We start from the raw sequence: 7112 nt of genomic DNA, 5'->3' as shown, positions 1-7112 counted from the left end.
GCTGCAGTAAGCTGAGATTGTGCCACTGCACTCCAGCCTAAGCAACAGAGCAAGACTGTCTCAAAAAAAAAAAAAAAAAAAAACACAAAAAAAACCAAAAAACACAAACAAACAAACAAAAAAACTAGCCGGGCGTGGTGGTGGGTGCCTGTAGTCCCAGCTACTCGGGGGGCTGAGGCAGGAGAATGGCGTGAACCCAGCAGGCAGAGCTTGCAGTGAGCTGAGATCTCGCCACTGCACTCCAGCCTGGGCGAGACAGCAAGACTCCGTCTCGGAAAAAAAAAAAAAAGCAAAGAAGGTTGATGTCTCTGAGGGGCAGATAATAGGCTCTGAGGCAGATCTGAAAAGACAGCATACAGAGGTTTAGCAAAGGCAGCATAATTAGGAATTCTCAGTGAAGATAGCCAGCTGCTCCTAGAATTATACATGTCTGTTTTTTTTTTTTTGTTTGTTTGTTTGTTTTAAGACAGAGTCTCACTCTGTTGCCCAGGCTGGAGTGCAACGGCATGATCTTGGCTCACTGCAACCTGTGTCTCCTGGGTTCAAGCAATTCTCCTGCCTCTGTCTCCCGAGTAACTGGGACTACAGGTGCCTACCCTCACGCCCGGCTAATTTTTTGTATTTTTAGTGGAGACAGGGTCTCACTGTGTTAGCCAGGATGGTCTCAATCTCATGACCTCATGATCCGCCCATCTTGGCCTCCCAAAGTGCTGGGATTACAAGCATGAGCCCCTGCACCTGACCCATACCTGCTTTTATTCTGGGGACAGCAATGGATAAAACTGATTCAAGGCATTCTGGCTGAGTTTTGGGTGCCCTGAGATATCTCACATCCTAAGTAGTAACTATTTGCACCCACTGAAATTTAGATTGCGAGGCTTTATGGCCTAATTCAGTTAGTGTCTCTAGGAGAATGAGGAAATCCATAAGACCACCTTGCTTAGCTTGGCTACAAAGAGATTATCAGTATACTGAACAAAAGTAGAGCCTTGGATAAAAGTTACAAGTCTGAGCAAGCCTTAAGGACTCAGGAAAACATTGATGGGGGAGCAACAATATTCCTGAGGTATGCAGGCCATGCCCACTGTCCTCGAAAGAGAACTGCACAGAGGAACTGTGAATCAGCGTGCAAAAGAATGGAAAAGACAGCAGAGCAGAGCTCCATTCAAGCAAACCAGCCTGCATAAGCAGGAACCGGGGTAAAAATAGTGGTTGTAATGGGAACTGTACGGTGGTGAGGAACTACAAGAATTATGGCTATTAGATTTTGTAAAATTGGTAAATTTGGTTCTCATCAAAATCAAACTTCCCTTCTCATTTTTACTGGCAAGACTAGGGTGTTAATAGTGGGAGAAGGTAAAGTTAATGGGCACTCTGCTGTAACAGAGTCTAGTATAGATTCAGTTCCTTGTTCCGCATATTGACACAAGAGGGCATTGAGCTATTGGTTGAAAAGGCTTATTCCTTTTCCAGGCAACGTGCACAGTCTCTGTGCTCTGTAGCAATGCAACTTCATTTGCATATGAGGCCCAGAGACTAATTGGAACGTCAGTAACTGGAAGTAATTGGAATATCACTTGAGGTTGCATCCTCTTCAGAGGACGCGTCTCAATCAGGGAAAACAGAAAGTGTGAGGTTTGGTCTGAGGCCAAGGGGATAAAAACACCTTTCCCATTACATTGTAAGATGGCATTCAATTTATGTAACAAATCTCTACCTAGAAAGTTTACCGGTGAGGCTTCAGAAACTAGAAAGCTATAATGAGTGTTAATCAAAACTAAGGATATTGGTGTGGCCTGAGACGTGGGTAATGAAACAGGTTGCCTAAAGACTCTGACAGCTTGAATAGAATTAAAAGTGACAGTAGAGATGAGTCCTCTGAGAAGCTGGCAGAGAAAGTGGGACCATTGTCAATATAGAAGTTTAGTTTCTGATCTTCCATTTCAAATTTAATGGCAGGTTCTGAGGTGCAACTGAAGATTGGCCGGCCTCCATCAATCACTAAGGAATTGGGTCAAAACTCCTGATGCATTTTATATGCTTCCATTTCTGAAAATATTCTTCTATTTAAGAACCAATGGAAGTGCAAACTCTGATATTTATTTACACACCAAATTGAAGAAAACATTCATGTTTTATGATTTACAAAAAGTACTGGCCACTTCCATAAGAATCAGTGTTTAAAGGGTCACCATTTAGAAAACAGGCTTCCTGTTAATAATTCTACTCATTTCATACATATTTTAAAATAAAATATGACTGTTTTTGCCTGCTTCCGATAGGATTTTTTTGGTTGCTTAAGATAGGGTCTTGCTCTTATTTCCAGGTTGGAGTGCAGTGGCACGATCACGGCTTATTGCAGCCTCGACCTCCTGGGTCCAAGCTATCCTCCAGCTTCAGCCTCCTGATCAGCTGGGACTACAGGTGAGCTTCACCACACCTGGCTAATTTTCATATATTTTGCAGAGATGGAGTATCTCCCAGTTGCCCAGCCTGGTCTTGAACTCCTGAGCTCAAGGAATCCAGCTGCCTCGACATTTCAAAGTGCTGGAATTACAGGTGTGAGCCTCTGATCCCTGCCCAATTGTTGTTTTTTAAATAAACAATGAATGCCAAACTTTAAAAAATCAACTTGAGGCTGGGCGCAGTGGCTCATGCCTGTAATACCAGTACTTTGGGAGGCCGAGGTGGGTGGAGGATCACTTGAGATCAGGAGTTTGAGACCAGCCTGGCCAACACAGTGAAACTCCATCTCTACTAAAAATACAAAAAATTAGCTGGGCATGGTGGCGCACACCTGTAATCCCAGCTACTTGGGAGGCTAAGACACGAGAATTGCTTGAACACAGGAGACAGAGGTTGCAGTGAGCTGAGACTGCACCATTGCACTGTAGCCTGGGCAATGGATCGAGACTCTGTCTCCCACTCCCTGAAAAAAATTCACTCAACCTTACTAAAAAAACTGTGAAGCTTTTTTTTTTTTTTTTTTTTACTATATATTGGAAGAATTTAATAGTACAATAAATATATGCCTCTAAATGCTTAACTACAATTCATTAATAACTCTGAGCCTGCTAGGCCTTTATATTTCATCACACAAAGACTGGAAAACACAGACACAGAAAAATCACAGCTGTGCAGTGAGACACATGGACATTCACAGACACTCCTTCCTGAAAACAAGGACCACTACTGAGACACATGGGACCTCCCAGACACACCAATATATGTCCCCACAGAATCACCCAGACTTTGTCACTAGGAAAAACAGGTGGACATACCCAAGCACACTCAAGAGATAGAGTCCCAGAGGTAGTAACAGACACACAGTACAGGCCCTCTGCACCCTTCATCCCCATCTTTGTTTTTCTTCTTAGGAATTACCACTGTCCATACAAAGTGCACTTGACTTGCATCCCTTGTTTTGTTTTGTTTTTATTGACCCCTACGACATTAGATTCAAGGGAACAAGGATATTTTGTCTCTTCTGTTCACTGCAGCACCTAGGACATCACCTGTTACACAGAAGAACATCAGTAAATACTTAATGTCCAGGCTCAACAGACATATGCATTCGGTGAGGTGTGCACACATCTCATCAGAGGGCCACATCCATCCGAAAGTCAGAGAATGAGTTGTCTTCACAGCCATCCCTTGTGGAAGGAGGAGATCCCCCCAACCCTAAAGGAAGGTCCTTCAGCCGTTTTGGTGGAGTGATGGTGATGGTGGTGGGAGCCTTCCTGAGCCCTCACTGTCTACATAAGAAACTGAGAACAGGGAGCCTGAGTCCACCACAGGACAAGAGTCATGACGTTGTAGCCCCTGACGCCGCTCAAATTCTAAGAAAGAGCTCCTCACTACCAGACCCAGGGAGCTCAGTTAGAACATCACTGGTATCTCTTCCTCGCTCGGCTGCTCTGTCCTTTTTTGCAGTCACCTCTGATGCCACCATATTCACAGCAGTGCCTTCCATTTGCTGTGAAAGGTACCTCGGACCATCAGGGTCCTTCTCCGTCTGTCGTGTCCACTCAAGTACATCTGCCATTACAAGATCGAGGCCTCTGGAGCTCGAGCTGTCTACCCGCCACAGACACTCAACATCCGGGACCCACCACACCGGAAGCTGAATAGGGCAAGAGGGGAGCTTCCGCCACGGCCAGTACCACTCTTGATATCTCCGCTTCTCACAGTCACCCCTCCTCGCCTAAGTGCGCCTGCGCACTTCGTCAAAGGCGGAAACTCCCAGGTAGTCCCAACAAAGCACAGCTTTTTTAGGCGCGAGCCCGTGTTGCATCCTGGGAACAATCTGCAGGGCGGGGCTTCCGGAGACTGAGGGGCTTCTCTTCGGGACTCCACTTCCCGCAGGCCAATGAGCTGGCGCTGTGCGCCGTGGGGCTGCGCCTGAGAAGGGCGCATGCGCTCTGGTGAGGCGTCAGTAAGGCACGTCCCGGAGTGTGGGGAGGAGGCAGGTAAGGAGCTTGGGGCGCGATGGGCACTTCCTGGGGCATCACGACCTGAGTGTACAGAGAAGGCACGTCAGGTGACTGGGACAGTGAGGAGGAGTGCCTGTTTGCCCGCCTGTAGGTGAAACCCCATTGCCCCAACACTGTAGGTGGGTCCCAGCTGGGCATCTTTATGATGTCATGGGAGATGTTGACATTGTGAGGTGTGTGATTGTGCCTGTGGATTTATGCAGTAGCAGGAGCTGCTGTGGCTGATGGGCGTGTCTCCATGGCATGGGTTCTGCCACTGCCTCTTCTATCTCACCTCACAACGCGCGACTGCCACGTGTTCCCAACAGCAAGAGGAGTTTGGGGATCCGTAAAGACATTTCACAGCATGAAGACACAGAACTGAGCTTGAGATGAGAACTTTGGAGCTGGAAGGGGCCTCAAGAAAGGCCCTGGAAGACAAGATGTGGATGCCCCTTGTCTGAAGACAGGATCAGGATGCTCCCAATGGGAGGAACCTGATGTAAACTCAAGGACAGATTCTGGAAGACCTCCCTCTTCTTTCCTGTTATGTGTGTGAGATGAAGTCAGGTATGGCCGTTGTGGGTGTTTCAAAATTTCAGACTGGGTTTCAAACGGGGTCTGACAAGGCACAAGTCCTTGTCATCCAGCCCTACATTTCCTCCAGAGAATTCCACGATGGTGGGGGAAGTCTGTTTTTTTTTTTTTTTTGAGACAGTCTTGCTCTGTCGCTCAAGCTGGAGTGCAGTGGCATGATCATGACTCCTCCAGGCCTCAAGTGATCCGCTTCAGCTTGCCAAGTAGCTGGGACCAGACATGCACCACACCACCTGGGTCACTTTTTAGTTTTTGTGGAGTTGGAAGTCTTGCTATGTTGCCCAGACTGGTCTCTAACTCCTGACCTCAAGTGATCCTCTTGCTTCAGTCTCCCAAAATGTTGACATTACAGGCATGATTCACCACTCCCAGCTAGGGAAGTCTTATTGCGAACTTATATATCAAGTTTCAGGAAAGGTTTGAATTCCTTTTTTTTTTGAGACAGGGTCTTGCTCTGTTGCCCAGTGTGGAGTGCAGTGCGTGATCATAGTTCACTGCAGCCTTAACCTCCTGGCCACAAGCAATTCTCCCGCCTCAGCTTCCCAAAGTGCTGGGATTATAGGTATGAGCCACTGTGCCTGGCCTTGAGTTCTTTAACATACTGAAAGCATTTTTATTGTTTAAAATGTACATACAGCAAGATTTGCCATTTTAAGGATAGCCTTATGACTTTTCATAAATGCTTTTCACACTACAGTCATGATAGAACACTCTTATGCCCATTTGTACTCAAATCCCCCACTTCTAACCAATTTGTTCATTTCCTTTATCTTTGCCTTTTCCATGTCTTATAAAAGAATACCATATAGCCTTAGGAGTCTTTTTGTAAAATTTGATGCCCTATTTGTAGAATTAATTATACTTGCTTTCTAGTGCTCTAAATTTAAGTTTTGACAATGCCCAATATAGGTTAAGCACAGGTTAAGCCTTCAAACTTGATTCCATCATCATGAACTACATGAATATACAAGACTGTGTGTTCCTGGCACTTAACTTTCTTCATCTAAGAGGGAATGATGGGTAAGGGGGTGTTAAGATATACAAGTGACTGCCAAATCACATTAATCTATAGAGCGCTATGAAAACTTATGTTAACATGGAAAGTAATGGAGATTATTGGTTATTGCTTGCTCTTTAACGAAACTCTAAGGACTTACGTGTTTTTCCTCTTCCCTAGTTAATTCTGGAAGTTCAGAGGCTGAAACCATACCTGAGAAAACTTAAAATAGGCTTTTGGGGCTTTCTGGCTCGTTAAAACAAAAGTTTCTGCCTCCTTGGCCTGTAAAACACATGAAAAATTTTCTCGTTTGAGGATGTCAAACATGTCTTCTTTTGTTCTGGAACTCACCTCTAAACCACAGAAATGATCAAACATTCCCCTCTTCTCCCCAATATGACTGGCTGCTGCTGCTTCACTGATCAGTTTTCAGCTCCAATTAACTTCTGCTTTATAGATGAGAACTTTGGGGGTTCCCAGAGAATTGTATTCATTCTCTGAGAACATCCAATCCAGACCAAAGCGTGGCTTCCCTGAACACTCACCAAAATCACAGAACACAAGGCCAAATCTGATAGTAAATCCTTTTAAACACCCTCTGACTGATACAAGCCACAGCCCTTTCTTGATTATGTGTTCAAACTTCAACTCAACACAGCGAATTTTGACTACCAGTGTGATCCTGGTGGTTTCTGGGTATAGGGCATTGACAAAATCATTATTTACGCTTTTTAATTGTTATTAACCACAAATAAGAAATCATTTTAGGCCAGGCATGGTGGCTCACACCTGTAATCCCAGCACTTTGGGAGGACGACGTAGGCAGATCACCTGAGGTCACGAGTTCAAGACCAGCCTGGCCAACATGGTAAAACCCCATCTCTACTAAAAATATAAAAATTAGCTGGGTGTGGTGGTGCAGGCCTGTAATCCCAACTCCTCGGGAGGCTGAGGCAGGAGAATCACTTGAATCTGGGAGATGAAGGTTGCAGTGAGCCAAGGTCATGCCACTGCCCTCCAGCCTGGGTGACAGAGCAAGACTCTGT

The sequence above is a fragment of the Mandrillus leucophaeus genome, unplaced genomic scaffold (genome assembly GCF_000951045.1).
Source record: "Mandrillus leucophaeus isolate KB7577 unplaced genomic scaffold, Mleu.le_1.0 Scaffold54, whole genome shotgun sequence".
NCBI lineage: Eukaryota > Metazoa > Chordata > Mammalia > Primates > Cercopithecidae > Mandrillus > Mandrillus leucophaeus.
The sequence above is the reverse complement of the archived record's forward strand: the minus strand, read 5'-3'. Positions refer to the sequence as shown.